We start from the raw sequence: 20,541 nt of genomic DNA on the forward strand, positions 1-20,541 counted from the left end.
TAGGCATCTCCCCCGCCTCCACCCTTTCTTCTTTGCTGAGTGCTTTCAGCCCAACTTGCTCATTATTATTTACCTAAAGCAATATTGAGAAACATACATTTAGGAGGTGAATGTTTATGTTTAAGTTTATTTTTATTATTATTATTTATTTATTTTTTGTGCTTTGTTTGTGCATGAATTTTTGTTTGAGTATGGGGAGAGAGGAGGAGGAGCTCATTCAGGGTGCCATTCATGCAAGAACCACCACTTGCTGGGGGTATTCATTTGTTCCACATGTTGCCAATCTGGCTGGTCTAATGATGTTGTGACCCATGACGCAGAGCAGCTAACTGCCCCATCTAAAGGAATTAATTGGTGGACATTCAGTCTTTCCAGCAATGTTGGAAAAGAAATCTGCCTCTGAAACGTGCTAATTGGGATTTTGTAGGGAATTACAATGAAAATATTCTTGCTATTTTAGCCATTAAAAGCTCCTTAATGGCAGGAGTGAGAGTGGATGTTTAACAGGATTTGGCTTTAGAAACAGGGATTTTCATACCTGGTTAAATGTGGTGTTAATAATTGCCATGGCGATTTATGAATACTGTGCAAAAAGTTGATATTAGGTAAGGTGAAAAAGCACAAGACTCACGTGACAGTGGTGAAAGAAATGTTCCTTGACAAATTTACATAAATTACTGAGTTAATTTTTTATTACAATATGATCAAAGTTGTTGCACCTTATTTTCCCTTTGCATTTATTTAACATTTGTGCTGAATTTTACTTTTTAAAACATACATTAGGATATATATATATATATTTTTTTTAAATTAAGCATAATTTATTACAAAAATGTAGGTCTTCAAAATTATTTACTGAAAACTGCTGAAACGTGTGATAAACATGTGCACTTTGCACTATGTTGCACTATAATGTAAGTGATTTAATTTTCTTGATTTAGAACATAAAATAGCATTTTGATACATGTAAACATTACATGAATTTAACTGAAGGTATGATTAAAATTTAAGTATGTGATATGGGTACAATTGTTTTTTTCTCATTTACTTAGTTGAAATAGAAAATGTTGAAACTTTTTTCAAAGAAACGTCCCGGAGTAGTTAGCTGTTTGCCAAATCAGAGCGACAGAACTGTTCCAACAACAAGACAGACATGTAGATCTGACTTGTGAGAACAGGATCTGAGCAGAAAGACATGCTCCAAAAGATTAATGGTGTGAAAAAGGGAAACGGCTTCTTCGACCCAGTGAAGTCAAAGCTTAAGCAAACAATTTTAGCCCAGGCCCACATCTGGGGTCTTACAATTGAGCTATTAATGTGTGTGTGAATTGGAACAGGAACGCGCACGGAGACTGTATTCATCCATACACAAACACACATACACGGCAACACAAGCAAACATTCATGCGTATCTGCTTTGTGTCCAAGCAAAGCACTTTCATTAAATCCTTCATCTTTCTCTCTATTATTAACAAAAGATTGTACTTAGGTGTCCCTATAAATCAATGTAACTGTTCCTAAATGGTGTTCAAAGAGATTTCCCAGGTGCCCGCTCCTCCTCTCCAATATGTGTTAATATCATTACTCAAAAACCTCCTCCCATCCTGTCAGGGGAGATTTTTCCTCTCCCCCTTGTGACTCTAAATTAGTTGATGGGTATTTATTTGGCATCTGAAATGCTCCACGAGTTTTAAGTACATCAGAGGATAAAAAATAAATAAATAAAAATCTTAGCATTATAAAGCCTCACGAGTAACAAAGTATATAAAGCAAACTCCAATGCAAAATAAATAATTTTTGTTGTAAATAAAAAAAAATAAAAAAAATAAAAAAATAAACATGTATGACAGGCTTTTTTCTTTATGTCTTGAACAAACAATGAAACTCAGCACTTAATAATAAACGATGCATCTTTGGATGCAACAATTTATGTAGCTATAAATATTTTAGGCCAGCTGTCTTTGACTTTCTGTTTGAGAACAAGGCGTTAATGAAGAAGGAGATCAAGTGACTTTATTAGACAGACATTCACAACTGTCTCTTGGAGCACGACTCAGTGCAACAATTATCCAAGGAACTAGAAAAATGCATCAAGGATTTATTTTTATATTTCGTTGCTGGTCAAATCACATGAAATTAACTGAACTAAATAATTTGCAATAAATAACTTGAAGTTGAATTCGGCATCCATATTCATAAAAGATAATATTTTCAATAAAGCAACTATCCGCAAAAGCTGTTAACATTTAAGAAAGTCGGGGCATTTACTCTGATTACTACCACACCTTTTAAAAAGCTCAAGATTAAAATTTTGAAAAGTATTTTTTTTCTTTCAATTGCTCGCTTTGCCTAATATACTGCCAAGTGTAATAGACTTTTTAAACTAGTAAAACAAAATTCATAATAGTTTCCTACACACAATGCTAAACTCACATTGAAAATGTGTGTGTGTGTGTGTATATATATATATATATATATATATATATATATATATATATATATATATATATATATATATATATATGTCTTTTTAAAAGCATGTTTTAAAAAGAAACCTCTTTTTAAAACATCTGCACACAGCAGAACGTGCCTGTATGCATGTTCAATACGAATATATTTAAAAAGTCAGAATAATCACAGCCATAGAAATATTAAATAATAATTAAATCAATAAAAATATTATTAGTCTGACACATCATATTAAAACATAAATAAGCTAATAAAACCCAGGGAAGAAAGAATCTAAAATATATCAAATTATGTTGTCACAGAAGTGATGTTGGTTTGGTTGACTGAGTAAATGCAGCTGTGTTAATGGGGTGAAGGTGGACATACACATTCTAAAAACAATTACACTCTAAATGTGGATAAGATCGCTAAAGAGTGCAATAAATTAAAGAGGGAAAAAAATAAATGACATTGAATAAAACTAAATATGCATACATTCAAATCCCTGATTAACCTAGGATGACAATGAAAAAATGCAACATTGAATATAAATTGAACTATTTTAATTGTTAAGCAACAATACTAGAAATAAAATAAATTTTATGGTGAAATACTAGTAACTTTTCCTAATTGCTAAAAGACCATATGTCTGTGCAAATAAAAAACATGCCTCTGAAATCAGAAATGAGCTCATATTTATTAGTGTGCATCTGTCAAAGCTGAAAGCTCGCTCTTTTTATGGCCCGTTAACACACCACCAACAACTATGTGTTTGATTTATTGTATTTTGAATAAAGCAGAAATTAGATAAAAGTAAGAGACCATCTGCCAAAGTTTGCACATTTTATGACTACATTATCTAGTTACAGTTTTTTATGAGTGTGCACAGATTACTTTGCATGTGTTTGAGTTTAGAAAGAAACTACGCATTGCCTGGTCAGACCTCAAAGTGAACCAGCCAGTAAAAGTCTGATCAGTACATGCCTTAAAAACATATTTGTGACATGATCTGATGCACATATTTTCATTGCGACAAACCCCATACGTTAAAAAGTGCTTGTGTGTTTCTTTTCTGAGTGAATATGAATTGGACTCTTCTTCCATAGCACATGTGACCTGCAGCTCAAAAGCGCTGCTCCCGAACACCTACTGTGCTACTCATGTTACACCTTCTGTGCAGTCGTGGTATAACCCTGAAAACCTCTCAAGTTCTGTTTTCTGTTTGTGTTCTTCCAGGGTCTGAATGGGCCTGTCGTTCATCTCAACGCAAGTGTGTGTGTGCAGGCTCGTGTGCAGCGCTGCTCAGACCCGTCTCCAGAAGGACAGATAAAAATCTGTTGCTTTCCCCGATCCCTATTCGGGTCTCTGAATTTGTGAAAACACGCAGGCAAGGTATGTTTAATGGTTGCAAAATTCTTTCCAGAAAATACACGGGAGGGGAAAAAAAATTTAAAATAAGAAAAGTGAGATTTTGCAAATGGTCTAACCTAAATTTGTCTTAATAAGCTCTGTGAGCATTTCACTAGTTGAAGCCTGGCATGTTAATTTAGCTTGTCTAATCATGACCAACTACGTTAATATTCCAAAATACCCAACATCCATTATTCTAAATAGAAAACACGTTTTTCCTCCACTTCAGACTCGCCTCCCCACCCCAGTCCTTACATACCGCAGTAATTTTAACTTCATTTTGTAATGTATGACCTCCTGCATACTCTCGGAGAACTACATTCACACCACAGGCAGACCTCTTGTAAATAATCCAGTAATTCACACGGGGACAAAGCTACGTGCTGATGCAGTTTTTCTTGAACAGTTTTTGTCACAGTCCGACTCAGTCGGTAAAGTGTAAAAATTATGTTGTCCACAAAGTTTTACAAACGGATCCCGATGGCAGTGTTGCCGTCAGAAAGCTGCTTCTGAAGGCAAAACAGACAGACCACAGCATATTAGAGTTTCCTCAGAGTTACTTGTGTGTAAAGTGTGTGCACTCTCATTTGTAGGTCTGCACGTGTGGACCAGAGGTGTACTCGTATTTTTTATTTTTTTTTGCCAAGGGTGGCATGGACTGGGGGAGGGAATACACCAGAAGGTAGAAATAATGGTTTCTCTTGTGCTTTTCTGCCTTTTTGCATCTCTAGCAAAAAGTGATTCTAGCGTTTCTCCAGTGGGCCCCTTTAAGAACTCAGTTGGTTTATAATCTCTTTCTCACTCTCTATCCCAACACCATTATATTGCTACCATGTTTCACTACAGAAATGATGTATTCAGAAAAAAAAAAAAAAAAAAAAAAAAGCATTTTAGGGAAAAAATTTTAATTTTGGTCTCATCTCACCATGTGAGACGAATACTTCCTGTTATAGTTTTTGTAGACTTTGTGGGGGGAGTAGGTATCTGTTTTGCTCAGGGCTCCATTCAAGCAAGAAACGCCACTGTATGTGCTTGTGTGTGTGTGTGTGTGTCCAGGCCCATCTGGCTTTGATTACGGCCTGCACGATAAAATGGAAGACAGCTGAAGGCAGAGCTGGAGCTGCTTAGCGGCTGCCGACAAATGAAGAGAGACCAGGAAGATTTTTATCAAACACACATGATTGCTGGAGAGGGGGGTTGCCATTTATTTTCCCCTGGATGGCAGCTTACACACTGGAAGAAAAATGCAAACCAATAGGAGAGCACGTCAGCATGTTCATTTCAAAGTAATCATGCTTACAAAACAAAGCTATGGGAAAACAGAGGAATAAACACAAGACAGGGAAGAGTGAAGCCCAGAGAATGCCTCCGAAGGATAAACAAGAGGAGGCAATAAAACGGCAGTAAAACTCGAGCGAAATGCTATCTTTGACTTTTCCCACTGTGGTCTTTAGCCAGTAGTAATATGTCATGCTTTCATTGTGCTTCTAATCTGATAAAGTTTTATGGTTCCTCCTGCTATTAGTGTCATCCATTGTCATTTGAGGTGACAGGAATGGCAGCTTGTGGCGCTGACCTCTAACGGCGCTCACATTCCCTCGTGGACGGCGGATTGAGTTAAAAGGAGCGCCTTATTCCTGACATCAGAATTTATCTAAAGACGAGGAGGATGGGTGATCAGTGAATCCTGCTGGAGACGAAGGAGAGAGGGGCTGATGTAGTTCCACCACATTTTGTCTCCCCCAAGAGGATTTAGTGTTTTTTTTGTTTTTAACACGCAGAGGACCTCCCTTTCTGAGTCGTTCTGCTTCCCCCCGCCCCTTGCCGCGTTCGGCTTCTCAAAACAAAAGAGAGACCCCACATGTGGTCCTAATGACTCTTTTTCTGTTTCATGAGACCAATTTATTGCATACATTTTATTTTATTTTATTTTTTAGATGGTCTATTTTGCGTCATTAGCTAAAGTCGGGAAGTAAATTTGGTTCTACAATTTAATGTGTGTTTATTTTATTATGACTTCTAACAACAGGAATCCAGCAGTCTTAAATCTAGTTCATATGCTTGGGATTTATGTGTTGTTTAGTTTTTCCATGCTACAGTAATCCATGGAACAAATCTACAAAAGACAATAATTCCACCAACCAAAAGCGTTTAGGCTATAGGAAACCGAAAAGAAAAATGGAACAGGCAGCAGGAAAACAAACTGTACCTCGTGTTACAATAGGAGTTTTATATGCTGCAGAGATAAGCATCGTTGCATACAGCTCACCTCAGTCAATAGACTATTTTGTGTAATCACCTTTCACTGCAATTGCAGCTGCAAGTCATACAGGGCTGCAACTCTGCCAGCTTTGTTACATCTAGAGACTGCAATCTGCCCATTACCATTCAAAAACACTCGAGCCTTCAAGTCTCATCACAAACTCCCAGCTGGATTTAGGTCTGGACCTTTATCAGCCCTTTCTTATACACAAATATGCTTATATTACGTTTAAACAGTTTCAACTCTTTCACAGAACTGCTGTGTTCAGAGATTATTGAAATATTTCAGAAATGTGAGGGTCATATTTGTGGTGCGTCTCCTTCATGGTCGTACACACAGGCTTCTCGACACTCTTCCATTAGGCCAGCAGGCTGAGGTGCATAATTAACAGCTGTCCTTTTAAAGGTTTCTCCCACCAGGCCATTAGATCTCTGCTGCTCTTGCAGAGTGACTATGACCCATTTTGCTGCTCTTCTGATCAAGCATGTCAGAGGACCATGGAGTTCATAATATCATGAAAAATGTATGACAGTGATTCTGTTGCTGATATGGCAGGACTAAGTACTACTCCACTGAAAAGCCTCTTTACAATTAAGTAAATATGAATTCATCTCTTTCCCCCTGCGCTTAACTAGTTAACTTGGTCTTATCAGAAAGCACGCTACAACTTGCTTGTCCCAAAACTGTTATTTATAACTTTAGAGCAATCCAGCTCCCATAGGTGAATCTGTTTAATAATTAGAGCCTGAAACCTAAAGCTGATGCATACCGTTTTCCTTCAAGAAGTTTTCTTTTTATCTAAAGTTTTGCTCATGCAAAATCCAAATTCCTCAATATAAACATTTTCCGAGATGTTACATTTAAAAAGCACATCCAACATGTATCTGTGCAGATTTCTATTTATTGTGTCTTTCAAGACAAAAAAAAAAATCTAAAGGCAGAAACTCAAACTCTCTAATTGAATTATTTGTATGTGCTTTTAATGGCACCATGACTCAGAGTGGGATGGTTTGTTGAGATGAGCAGCATTGATTTTCCAAAATACAATGTTTTGAATAGCACCAAAACATTCAACTTGTGTGTCATCTGACCAGAGCATCTTGTTTCATACGTTTACTCTGCTCATGATTTGCTGCAAACTCAGATTTTTTTTTTTTTTTTTATTGTTTTCTGTCAATTCTGGCTTTGTTCCAGGCAATCTTTCATGGCAATTTGCACTGAATTGTATTTACAATTATCAGAGCAAGAGTACAAATGGCATAACCAAAATTTTCAGACTTTGATTTCCAAAAATATAAAAAACTATTGTTATTCTAAAGTACCTTTTGTTCTCACAGAAGCTGTGGCGAAGCAAAGTTTGTGGTTGGAACATGACAAAATGTAAATATTTTTGCAAGGCCGTGCGTACTAGTCAAGCGTGAGATCACCATCGACTGCGTGAACATCAGCTGTTTTCAGGGGCTTTCATGGTCATTTACCACGCTGACCCTAAAGGTGAGAGTGCGCTGTGTTTTCAGCTGTTTTGCATCACAGATAATGAGATGCTCCCCGAACCAGGCAGCCACTTCTAGTCTGGAATTGATCAATGAGACCTCCCTTTCTTTGACCCTTATCTGGTGTTGGGCTTTTCATTGTTGCTCTACATCTGGAAGAAAGATCATGTCTTTTGTGTGGAGGTTTGGATGAAGACGTGACCGGACTCTAATGTCTGGTGTGTTACTGCCAAGCCACCGTAGTTGCTCACTTCCTTGAGAAGAAGTTTCCATCTGGGGAGAAAAAAAAAAAAAAAAAACAGCCATTGATGTCTGACATGCCACAATTTGGTGATATATGAACTATGAGACAGGGAATTCGAGTTGAAGAATGCGCTACTTGTGTTTCCCTCTAGCTCATGTGATAATACAAAAATATGTACAAGTTATTACCTTACCTAATCAGCTGAGGCCCTTCTGTCCTCTCAGTGACTGATATAATTTACATTAGCTCTAACAGTGTGAGTTTTTAAGACCAAGGGGTTTTTATCAGAAGGTTGCCAGAGGGCAGTTTTAAAATCCCGACAGCGCTGCTGTGAAATGGTCCGCTGTGTCATTGATATGTCCCAAGTGAGGGATAATGACAGTCAATGTGTTTCCATCAACACAGCTATTAAGTTAATTAGTAGTTAATCTTTCTATCGAGCTATATTGGCTGGAAAAGCTAAAGTTTATGTCACTGGATATTAATTGGTACAGTTCATTTCTCAACAAATGAAAGGGGAATGTTAATCTACAGTGTAAAACTACTTTTCCTTATGTGCTCCATTAAAAAGTAAAGTGCTTTTAAGAGAACAAACAGCGAAAAACTACTCCCGACTACAAATAATGATCATATTAATAACACATATGCTTCAGGCCCGGTGGGAAGCCTGGGCACGTCTGCTTCTGCAGCTCCCATCTTCTGCAATGACCCCGTTAAGCCTTGTAAATTGAGGACCATGAATATCAGTAATTAGCTTTCTTGCTTTAACAGCATTTGTGATCACCGCATTCATCTCGCATCCAGTGCCCGCTGGCAAAAACAAAAAGGCTCACTAGGCTAAATTTTCCAAAGATGTCTGGGTTCTGTTTCTGTAATAAAATGTAATTTGTTGTCGTGCCTCGTTAAAGTCCAAATAAAAGCCAGAATATTTTGTTCCCGGGGAAATAAAGGTGCTTGCTGTGCAGCACACTGGACCTGGATATGACTCATAAAACACAGTGGTGCATGTGATTATAGATTTATACGAAGCCTGGATGTTGCTATTGTTGATTATGTGTGTTGTGTGTCAAGCTGTTAAAACACTGATTGCACTATGCCCTTTGTAGGCATATATCTATCTTTACTTTATAAGGACACAGACGTAGGTTTGAGAATATAAGTGTATTTGCCCTTGGATGTGCAGTTGCTCTTGAGGTTTGTCAACCTCCACTGCAAATTTGGTTTTGTTTGGCAAAAACTTGCAGATGTTTCCAATAAACAAAAAAAGATAACTTAAATAGCTCAGCACAACTAATATTACAAGTGATCTCTATAAATTGAACTGAAAACGACCCTTTTTAATGAAAACTACAGTCTTAAAATTAGTCAATCTCTTAATGATGAACATTTCTTGTAGTTTTTTAGTAGCAGTGTGCCGTTACCTGCTGCAATGTGATTCAGTGTAACAAAGCTTCTGACACTGTAGCAAGGAGAACATAATATTAATATTATATGAAAAGTTATTTTGAAAGGCTTGAATAATATTGAGAATGTAGTAGTCGTTGGAACTAAGATTCTATATAGAATTTGAATACAATCCTTGTAACAGTTCTATGGTCTTGTGTAATTAGTTTACTGCGAGCTCACATAAATCTTGCCACAATTTAAAGCAACTATTTCCCATAAAAATATTCAGCCTCCATTTCAACGGTGTTGAAAGATTTTTGCTGCAAGTGTACGTCTATTACACTTACAGACAAGAAATTTCCATGGCTTTGAGGCCACCAAGTTTCCATTTAAAGTTAATTTTAAGCTCCAAGACAGATGTTTATTTGGTGCTGTGAAGTATAAGTGACCCTTAAGGGTCAAAGTAAGAACTGAGCTCAAATTCTAACATAGTTGAGGTGTTTTATCAGTCTCATGAAGTTTAAAAAACACATTAGTGGTTTTGAAAGGATGTACCAATTTGCTACAAATTACACACTATTTTCCTCGAGCATGCCATCTGTTTGAGATCAGAGCTCACATAAATAATCTTTCATTATGACAAATTGCATATAAATTGTAGGGTTTATGAAGCATGGAATTTCAGAAATCAAACTGTAATGTAAGATCTAGCTTCTCAGCAGGGACATTTCATATGCAGTAGTTAGTGAAATAAGGACAAAAATGTTAATAAAGATGAACAATGGGCTTTACATAAAGTCTTCATTAAAACATGCATTATGTGTCATATTCCTAAATCTATATTCACTTTCTATTGCCAGGTTTAAAATATATATATATATATTTAACAAATTAGAAGTTACAGAAAGAAAGAAAAAAAAGAAAGCCAAGGAAAGACCTCTTACTGCACAAACAACTTAATCTGTATAATAAGCAAGAGTTTCAAAATTTAAAAACAGTTACACTAAAATCAGATTCATTTGTATTATTTTGCAAACCAGTATATGTTGCAAGCCAATATATGCTGGTGTGGGTTTCAACTCACTTAAATATAAAATGTATCTAAACCATACAGAAAATGAATATTTAGCGATTACTGGCCAGTCAGTTAATAAGCAGTCTCTTCTGGTAAGAGCTAAAATCCCAGATGTTGTAATATTAATAGCTAATGTAAAAAGAATACCGTAAAATCATGTTCTGACCCAGAAATCTTTAAGAAAAATAGCACAAGCAAAAATACTTAAATTACAACAAAGAAAATTAAAGCCCGACAGCATTACACAACAAATTCATACACAGCGAGTCTTAGTTCTCAGACATCTGCTCAGTCAATGAGCCTGAATAAATTTGTCTCATTAGGCCCCCTTTCACACACTGAAAAAAAAAAACAGAGGTTTTACCAATTCATTTTTATTGGATTACCTAAATGGGGCTGCATTTCACTGTTGCATGAAAAATAACACTGATGTAAAAATTCTAAACTTCAGCACAACTGCCGACATCATTTTTACCCCCCATTCATCAGCACTACCCCCACCCCGTGTAACCGGTTCTTCAGTCTCGGCCACAAGGATGGTTTTCCAATTAGGTCCAGAGTGCAGCAATCTTATTTATATTCATAGTTGGTATAAATGACAGAGGAGTGATAATAATGATCATGATATGAGCAGAGAAAAACAATTACCGTCACCACCATCATAAATAGATGTTGCAAAATTCTCTATCATTACAAAGAAATGCCACAAAATACTCTGTACACAGCCGACACCAGGCAGACAGAGGGGAAAATGGGAGATATGGTATGGCAGAAGCAATTTTTTTTTCTTGATTTAATGAAAGAACTGTTTGCCAACTTTTTCCAAAAAGCCATTCAGCATGTACTTCAGATGAGTGGCGATGCAGATGTGTTTTTGGCTCCAAACACTGATCAGTCTTTTAGTGGTTTGACTAAAATTGACTTTCTTGCAGCAGTTTCAAATAGTCTGCAAACGTCAATGGAAAACCGAGGTATGGCATGCTAACAATTACTTTAATCTGTGAAAAAGTTTGCTATAATCTTTGCCCCGACCCAGCGTTTTGCACTTTTGACAAACAATACTAGAGACCTTGTGCACAAATGTGAACGGTATTGCTTCCATGCACCCGACCACCCTTAAGCCTGCTCACGCACTCATGTCTGCTGCAGCGCTTGGGTGTGTACGTGGAAAACAAGGAGTGCAGAGTTAAGAGGGTATGATTTATAGTGCACTGCAGGTTATAACTCATTTCAGAGTGAATTTCCAGCCTGTGTGATTGCATCCTTTCCTAATGCCCTTGACGAAATGTGAAGCACAACCGATGATCCATGTCTAAAGACAGACATTTTTTGGGTGTGACTTTTGAATCTTTGCTTATAAATTACCCAGTTACAAGGCGAGTAAATTGTCCCATGAAGACAATAATTCTTACATTACAGAAAAAGCCTGCAAATGATTTAGGCCTATTACTGGATATGATACCATCAAATTTATCAATGAATCAGAAAATGGAATGGCTGGATGATGATCCAGTGAATCAAGAAGCAATGCCTGCTTGTCATTTTTGATCTTTTAACAGCCTTTTAACAGACAGATTAGATTTTACAAGGGATAATGACCCTTCTGAAACTCAGAAGCATGAAGACAAAAAGAAATGTCCCTTTAACAGCCTGCAGTGGTTACAAATGGAGGAAAGTCCTATCAAAATATGTAATAGGGATCATTTTTATTAATTCACCTTCTATATTTTTACTTTCTAAATAATTATAAATAAAAAAAAAACACTACAAAAACATGCAAGTCTATTTTGAATTTATTATACATGAGACCTGCAGCACCTATCAGAATATGAGAATATCACACAGGACATATGATGACTAAATTTGTTATCACATGGCCCACATAGTCAAGTCAAAAGTACTGACACACCAAGTAATTAAAAATGATTAAAAAAGATAAAACCCAAGGGGGAAAAAAAGTACTTTTTTGCAAGAAAGGGATCTTATTATTCATCGTAGATCCAAAACTTAAAAAAGAAATTTGCACGTGCTGTATTAAACGAAAGACATTTCGTTTTCAGATTCTTTTGGGTTCGATTGAACAAATTTATTCTCAGCTATAAAAACAGGATTTCTTTCAAAATGGATGCTATGGTTAGTCATGTCTAATAAATCAAAGGAAAGCTGACTTGGGTGTAGCGAAGTCAGCTTTTCAGCAAAAGGTCTCTGGAAAAACAAGGCACTACTTATTACAAAAAGTCAGAAATAAGTTTACCCTGATAAATAAAAGGTCTCCATCTGGATCAAGTACCTGTACTGTATGTGTCAAATTTGTATAATTTGACACATCCAGTACACATCCAATTTGACAAATGGTCCCCGAGTCGCACTTTGGCCTCCCTGCCTTAAACCATCCACCTGATGTATAGGTGTAGTTGCTGAAATGCTATAAAACGCTAAAGCTCATGGACTGGGAAAATGAGAGTTAACTATAATTAATATCCTTTTTGCAAGTTTCAGCAGTAATGTTTTACCATCAAATATTGTTTCCTGATATTATGCAAGTCTACAAATGTACAACATTATGGCCATCAAAACTTTATGGAAAAGAGCTGGACAAAAAAAAAGACATTGTTGAAAGAAAACCACGCTTCCAGAAGCAATGTAGGGGATGCCGCATTTATGAAAGACTGAAAACTGTAGGTCAGAATTTGCATCTAAAGTGAGTATTTCTGATAAGATAACTCTTCCCCTGGCTTTTAAGGCTCTTACGATTGCTATAAAGGCTGATGATGTTCCAACAGATATATAGTTCATGAAGGACACACACACAAGTATCATGGATTGACTCTCTGAAATTATCACACACACATTAACACATACAGAGCATGGCACTCCATGAATCAGCTGTATGTCTACTTTCTCAGGGAAGTTCAGAGAGGGTGGTCTTGTGAGACTCCAATTGAAAAGCCTAATGTCCAACTATTGATTTTCCCTTCTTTAAATTGTAGCTTATTTATAGCTATGACCATACTGTTTTTTTTTTTTTTCCCTGAAAGAGAGAAACAAATAAAAAGTCAGTCCAAGAAGAAAAGCAACAGGCTAGCAAGCTGGCCGAATGTGCACAACACCAGCAGGTGGAGAGACAATAAGGAAGACAAACAGCTGCGGGGGAAGGAGACAAACATGGAGAGGAAAGCAATGCTTCAGTCTCGTCTTCATAAGATACGCTCACTTCCTCAACACACCCCCCCACAGCAGGAGATGCCTTGCTTCCTCTTTCAATTTAAAGCTTCTGGAACAAATAAACTCAAGGGGATGTGCCCGGATCCTCTGAGGCTTTGTGATCAAGGTTTAGTCAAATCTTACATCTTGCAGTAATAACACAGTGATCAGAGCCTGTTGGTCTCTTGCTTTATTAAAGAAAAAACCCCACAAAACTTAGCAGTCTTTAATCAACTTTTACTTTCCTGTTCAACAGAATGCTCTTTCATTGCTGCAGCTCAAATCTTCTTTTATTAAAAATGTGTTAGTCGCCTCAGCATGTAACCTGTCTGAAGGCTCACTTTGCATGTTGTGTTAGGCTGTCTCACATAGTGTTTGCTCATTTATCGATGATTTAACAGTTTTTAGCTATGTCTGTTCTATGTTACAGAAGGTCAAATGTCTTGCTCAGAAGATGCCATCAAGAAAAATGGCTGTATGTTGTTTTGTGAAGTCGTGGGGAATTTTAGAACCTTGTTTGTTAGGAAACTGTAATGTTACCCTTCTAATCCTAGCTTTAAAAATAAGTCTGACAGACAAAAATAGCATTACTTTTTGCACATAAGACTCTTTACTGCAGTGCAACCAGACTTTTGTCATCAGCAATTTTCTACCTCAAGATACCGTGTTATAATATCTGACAATCCTGACCCTTTCCAGTAGCAGGCAATAAATATTATACAGATATCAAAAAGGAAATAAATGTGAAGCTGGAAACTAGCTGAAAACTATTTCACTGCAGCTAAAGGAGTCTGTTTGTAAAGCACAGATAAAGAAACAAGATTCGGAGAGCTTATAGAAGAGATGGCATAGTTTTATACTGACCGCCAACTTTCTTGTACGTTCTTGGGCGATGCTTGGAACATGGTGAGCTGCACTTGTGACATGGGTGAAAAGCTGACTACCAAAACATTTGGGGGAGTTGAAATGACTGCTAAAAGCTTGTCATGGAACTTGTAATGCGCCTATCAATCTTGTATGGTATTTAATGTGAATGGAACCTGAGAGCTGAAAGCTTTTAGAAGTGTCAGAGAATGAGTTACACTTTGATTTCTAGTATAAAGAGTGAATATTACCATATTTAGAGCCCCTCCTCCCCCCAAAAAAACTGACATTGTGAAACTATGAAACATAAATAAATCAAAGTCAGCCTTTCCATTGTCTAAAAAGCATATGCATTTCTTGAAAGCTCACTTTGAAGATACAACAAAAGTCTTGAATCCACATTCTCTGAAAGAGAAAAGGATTACATATAGATAATGAAGCGTTATCTCACGCGAGCAAGTGACTTGTACGCTAAATAAAAAAAAATATTTACAACACAAAGGTTTTGAATATGTATTGGCAACACAGTAGAATTGTGGACTGAGCACTCTTATTTTCTTCAAAGTTCCTGTGATGCAAGAAAAATGAGTGAGGTTCATAAAAAATAAAAAGGTGAAAGAGGCAGATTTCTCCTCACCCACCAATTAAACTGTCTCTGTTGAAAACTTGTATGCTCCAGGTTTAAGAAACAATTGGAAAGTTGGTTTCAAGGAAAGTAGCCCAAGGCTGAATGATGAGGACAAAATACAGTACATGCAATGTTTTGAAGAAAAATTGTAGCAGTCAGAATTTTTTTTATTTTTTAAGCATGGTTTCAACTGGGATTATGTTTTTGAATTTCAGAATCTTTGCACAGAAGAAAGATTATATTTCTTCTAGTCTCAGCATGCTACAGGACTTTGGCTCAGCTGAAAATGAAGGGTTGTCAGTTTGATCCCATCATATGTTGGCATAAGAACTAGAGAAGAACTTACAATGAGTAGTTGATACTCTTGCCAGAAATTTAGCTTTCTGAATTACAGTTTTGGTCACGGCTAGTCATTCACCACTGTGACAAATTATAGGTAGACTGGGCATTTGATGTTACACTTTTACCTACCTGGGCAGCGGACCGGTATGTTAAGTCTCCAGGTTACTGATCCCAGACTACATTTCTCCTTTCACAACCACCTTGGTACCTCACACTTCAGCTGCATCTTTGCTAACACTACATCCATTTTTGGACAACCAGAGTGACTTTCCTGCTTTAAGAGCAGCTTTTTGCTCAGTTTCTTTCTCTCAGGCTTTTTTACATATTTCTAACCTTCTGACATGAAAATGATCAAATTATCAATAATTATCAAATGCCTAAACACCAATGAAAAAGAAAGTTCAGCACATCATAGACAGATTAGATATTACAAGGGATCATAAGGCTTCTGAACTCAGAACCATAAAGACAAAAAATATTGTATTTTTTTATATAATATTTCTGACCTTGGTCTGTCAGACCTTCATCTTTTCACCATTACAACTTTGCTCAGTTACAGTAACGTATAATCATCTTTCTTGAAGATTTTACATTTTGTACCATCACAACCATATTTTGTGATATAAAAGTTCAGTCCTTTGAGCATTTTTTGGGACATTTTTAGCTGCTTCCATTCACTGTTACTAAGTATTACTGAACCATTGCACAGCTAGCCAATGTGGAAACTTTTGGTGCTTGGAAAAAAAAAATTAACAGCTATTGTCAAAACTACCACTGTTCAGAACTAGAGAAGAAATTGTAATGTCTAATTTAAACTCTTGCCAGAATTTTAACCTTCTGAGTAACAGTTTTTCTGTCACATATAATCACTTACCACTGTGGCAAATTACAGGTTCACCTTTAGGTTCCTAGGACGTCCGTCTCTGAGATACTGCTCCCAGACTGCATTTCTCCTAAAAATAAAAATAAACAACATGAAAATAAAAATAGCCATCTTATCCCTCAAGATCTATGAAAAAGAAAATGTGGAAAAAAACGATATAAGTGCCTTTTAGTGTGCCAATTGTTTATTCTATCCATGTATTTGAACATGGTATCTCCTGTCACATTCACCGTATTTAGCAAGGTGAGTCACTACAACGGGTGACAGTCCAAGTTCAACGCTTAGAAGGTGTGATAAAGTACAGGAACCTCTAAAACGCACATCAACTCATTTTCAACAACAGCTGGACCTCTGTCAGTGTTACCTGCTACTTTCCATTTTCATTTCTGGGGCACAATCCTGCTTACATTTATTGCCATGTATAAAGCTAGATGCATCATTAGTCACTTCACTATGTAATGAATGATTTTTCTGTTTTCACAAAAAATTACATCATGTCCCTGTACAGTTTCTACCCATTTTTGTTCACTTGTTTATTTTTTAAGTAATTTGGCCGAAAAGGTCAACCACTGAATGTTCCTACAGTGCAACTCAGCACAGGTGTCTAAAAATCCCCTTGAAAGGCATGTTTACACAATTGTGAAACGCATAAGACATTTTGACCTGCTGTGAGCGCCTGGGTGTCACAATATTACAAGTTCGTGTTCCAAAGCAAACAAATTTTACCTGCTGACGCCAAGGCTAACACCCAAGGTCTTCCATCACTGCATGGCGGGTTGCTGCCTTGCTGCACTGTATGTGTGGGATTTTGGACCCCGATGCTTGACACTGTGCGAGTGTGTGTTTTCACAAGAGAAAACTGAAACAGAGAGAAATGAAGAAATTTCTGTGAGGTGTTACAGGGAGTAAAGTGAGACAGCATGCGGCGCCGTTTTCAGAGAGGGAGAGAGAATGACATTTCTGCTGAGCAGTGGTCACCCGTGGTAGCCGATGGAGATGCACATGTGACAGAAATGCTGACCCCTTTGGTCTATGTAGCCACCAATCTGCTGACATCTCAGATTCTGCAGGTTTCTTGCAAATTCGAGACCTGTATTTCCAGCGCTCAAGGCGACAAGTCATTAACCTCATCATGCATGTTTAGACAGCAAATAAGAACAAAAAGACTTCTGCACCATTACAGTCCAGTGCCGTGAAGGACCTCTGCAGAGCAATCCAGATTTCGTGGTACTTAAAACTGGCTCAGCTGCTTGGTAGCATGCTAAATCTGAGGATCTCAGAGGGAAAGCTGGCTAATTCATCCAACATCACTATGAGCCCCTCTACCCTGCAAAGAATATTAATCAGTGTATGTTCCCAGTTTTCAAGCTGGCACACAGTCTAAACAGATGATGGATGAAGCACCAACTGGGCTATCTCACCCCACTCTTCTCTCCCTTGCCTCTGCTTCCGCCAGATATGAGCCAGTGAATTATTTTTGGACTAATTCTGCTTTATCGTCACTTAAACTTTAAAATAGTTCTCGTTACAGTTTTATTGTGTTTAAGAATAATGACGTATGGTTTTTGAAAAGCCCTTAATAGCCCATTACAGAGCTACACCAAAAGTTTTTTTCTTTAAGTGTGATAGACAGTAGGGCTTTTTTGTGCAAAATTAAAGATGTTTGTACATCTTTAATTTATGTCAAACACCTTGCGCGCTTTTTTAATATGTGTGACACATTGGTGCTGTGTTGTGAACTGGGACAGTTCCTTTCTCCCCAAGATTATTGAGTTTCCCTCATAAAACATATTTTAATGATTTGATGTTTGGCAAACATATCTTGTTAGGTTTCTTAGAAGTTCTAACTTAATAACATCGAGATGTTTACATTTATTGGATTTTTTTTTGTACACAACTATTTGAAAATTATGATGGCAAATAATGGAGTAGTGGTCACCCGTGGCAGCCGATGGAGATGCACATGTGACAGAAATGCTGACCCCTTTGGTCAATGCAGCCACCAATCTGCTGACATCTCAGATTCTGCAGGTTTCTTGCAAATTCAAGACCTGCATTTCCAGCGCTCAAGGCTCTCCTAGCTTAACTTTAGTATCTAATCATGTCAGATGCTCCAAGCACAAATTTCTAAAATGTTGCTTGTTCCGTCACTGGCTTACCACAAAACATGTCTGCCTCTGCTACTGGAACGTTTTCTGTACTTATTTTTTAAATTAATGAAGACATTTCTAGGAACGAGTGCGTGTTTAAGACAAACTATTTTAGAAAGGAAAATTATAGATTGGAAAAGCTGTACTTTCATTTTGTAAAGTCTTAAAACTCTGTGTGTACCTAACAATTCTAATATGCATAAAAGAAACAGAGTGGGTTTCATCTCATCTCATTCACTGCTAATTGTGGCGGAACCTTGCTTCTCAGGTAAAATGTTGGAAATTTGATGAGCATCAAGTATTGATTTAAAGGTGAAAGTAATTTAAAAGAAAGAGGAAAATTTCAGTTTTAGGCATTCTATGCAGGAGGTCAATGCAGTCTTTGTGGCAAGCTTTATGATTAAATGCAGGAATTTAATAATGCATTACTTTTAAAAAGTATTATTTCTTGAATCAAATATAAGAATCATTCAAGGGAGAAACATAATTAACAGAACTTTTTTTTTTCTTTAAAAGATTGGATGCGAAAAAAAAAGTTGTAGTCTTTTGTTTTACTTTAATCTTAGTCTGCCTGCTCACCGTCAGTCTTCATTTCTCTCCTCTCCCTACGTTCCTGCAACCTGATTACTTTCAGAGCTCTGATAAGAGACTCCTGATTTTATAAAGCAGGCAAAGAAGGACTAAAGGCAAAAAAGGAAGCCCTTCATTGCCGCCTGACCTTTTGCTGCACAGAGTGCGTTTCACCGTGCCTCATTTCAGCTGTGGTCACATTAGGGACAGCACTTTATTCTGACATGTGGAATTCTTCACACACAGACACAAATGCACATTCCATGGTCTGCATGGTGGTTATTAGTTTGGCATGGGGAGCCAGAATGACATCATGATGCAAGACGGTGGTAAACAGCCCTGATTGGTGGACAGCTGAGCCTGCCAGGAGAGTGGTTGTCTGTGTTGGTGGTCCACGGTCTACTGCTAAAATCCTTCCTAACGGTGACGAAGCTGAGTAAGTGAGGCCCCCTGAGGTTAAACGAGCTTGTGCAGGACCGCTGGGACTGATTAGACCATGTGGGTTTGTTCTGTTTGTTTGAAAAGAATTACCTTGCATCTTTTTTCATTTAAAAGCATTGTCTTGTAAGGGTTGACATGTGTCATAAATATGTGTTCCGGAGATTTTCGGTTGGCTTAACTGGGATTAAAGCGTTTGCTGCTCTTATTTAAATAAAGGGTTAATGTGTTCGTCTTGTTTTGTGTTGGGTAATCAGAATACTGCACTGCAATATTTAGATACGTCAAAGCAGGATTTTATTTTTGTGTGGCGTTTTATTGCATTGTCAGTTTTACAAGCCTTGCCTACAACATTGTCTGGACAAAGGCCGGCAAAGGTGGGAAAACAAAGTAGAAAAACGGTGTACTGCTCAGGGAATGAACACTGTAACACTATATTCATACACTCCTGAAGATTTTACATATTTAAGTATTTTCACCTTTCATCTAGTGTGATGTGCAAACATAAACAATCCCAGCTGCTAAATGTTCAGCTGATATTGCCATCATCACGGTGACTTAGACCAGAGCCTCAGAACATACAGATTCAACGATTTTGCCCTTCTGGTAAACCCTAATTAATTAAAGCCAGGAAGAAAATGTTCTTCAACTTGGAAATTTAACTTAATCATTAAGCCGACTAGTAACCCTAAGAAATCTCTTCAGACATCTTCAACTATATCTTGAGAACATCTCCAGACGTCTCTTGATCTCTAAAGCCAACATGACAAAGAGTTATCTCTCTCTGGAGTCACATATTTTTTTTCTTTTTACCATCAGCAGTGATGACTTTATGAGCTTCTTTTCAAATAAAACTGCTTCTATTAAAGAGAAGATTTATGGCATTCTTTCGAATAATGTTGCTGCTATTCCATCAGATGTGGTAGGTTTAATAATAGCTTCTGAACCTGATTTCCCTTTAGACCATTTCAGTCCTGAACAGAAACAGCAGCAGCAGGAGGAAGAGTTCGCAAGAAATGTACAATTTGTGAACTTCTGAAAATCCACCAGCCCAGTAGAACTTTACTGTCTGCTGGTCAGTATTTACTGGAGGTACCTCGCTCAAAGTGCAAACAATGAGGGGACCAGTCTTTTTCTGTTGCA

At 37.3% G+C, this 20,541-nt stretch overlaps 1 long non-coding RNA gene across 1 annotated transcript in view; it reads right to left on the bottom strand.

Annotated features, from left to right (window-relative positions):
• Positions 1–5,044: 5,044 nt before the first annotated feature.
• The window catches only part of LOC106941117 (uncharacterized), a 20,596-nt gene continuing 5,099 nt past the window's right edge, over positions 5,045–20,541 (bottom strand). Inside the window, exons 2-4 of the long non-coding RNA XR_001423270.1 lie at positions 16,967–17,099; positions 16,232–16,310; positions 5,045–7,887 (exon numbers count right to left, since the gene is read on the bottom strand). This is a non-coding gene — a long non-coding RNA (uncharacterized LOC106941117). The remainder of the gene's footprint in view (positions 7,888–16,231; positions 16,311–16,966; positions 17,100–20,541) is intronic.

The sequence above is a fragment of the Poecilia latipinna genome, unplaced genomic scaffold, assembly GCF_001443285.1.
Source record: "Poecilia latipinna isolate Pla-1442-1.1 unplaced genomic scaffold, P_latipinna-1.0 Scaffold91, whole genome shotgun sequence".
NCBI classification, from domain to species: Eukaryota; Metazoa; Chordata; class Actinopteri; order Cyprinodontiformes; family Poeciliidae; genus Poecilia; species Poecilia latipinna.